This window comes from Bos javanicus, chromosome 25 (assembly GCF_032452875.1).
Source record: "Bos javanicus breed banteng chromosome 25, ARS-OSU_banteng_1.0, whole genome shotgun sequence".
Lineage (NCBI taxonomy): Eukaryota > Metazoa > Chordata > Mammalia > Artiodactyla > Bovidae > Bos > Bos javanicus.
In genome coordinates, this window is record NC_083892.1 from 19,626,347 (window position 1) to 19,627,049 (window position 703).

Genomic DNA, 703 nt, shown 5'->3' on the forward strand with positions numbered 1-703 from the left:
ACGTGACTCTCCATATACAAGCTTCAGCTTAGAAGTCTCTCTCACCCACTCCCACGCACACCACTACTATTCAAAACATTTTAATTTTTCTAAAACTATAGTGCAGTTTTTATTTTCTACGTAAACCCAGCCTAGATTATTAACTCCAGGACAGCAGAGACCTTAGTTGTACTGATTGCCTAAGCTTCCGTCTCACCTAGGTGTATCCCCGGCGTGGTCTGGCAGTTAGAGAAGAGAATTGGACAAGGCCTAAGTTCTCATGGAGCTAATGATCTAATGACGACTTCACCAAGCAACAGGCGATCACACCCGGTTTCGAAGCCTATCTGCAGAAGAGCAGATACAGGAAGGTCTTCTAAAGCCGCCGGCTCCTACCGAGCGGGAAGTCCTGGAGTTCAGATGGCTCGAGCCCAGACGCAGAGGGTGGAATCGCGGAACCCGACTCTTTCATTGGACAGTCCGGATCGGGAGAATCCAAAGTGGCGGGGGGGAGGGAGAGAGGCTGCTATGTGCTGTCGCAGGAGTAGTCAGAAGATTACAGAGTGGATATCCAGGCCAGGAAGAGAACTAAAAAATCGGTAACTGAAACTATCTTCTAAATACTCCCTTATGAAATTATGCGTCTCCGCATCCTATGTCTTGGAGGAATTGGACTGGCCCAACCTCCAAGGAGCAGTAGAGCGCAGCCGGTCGTCTAGAGAGT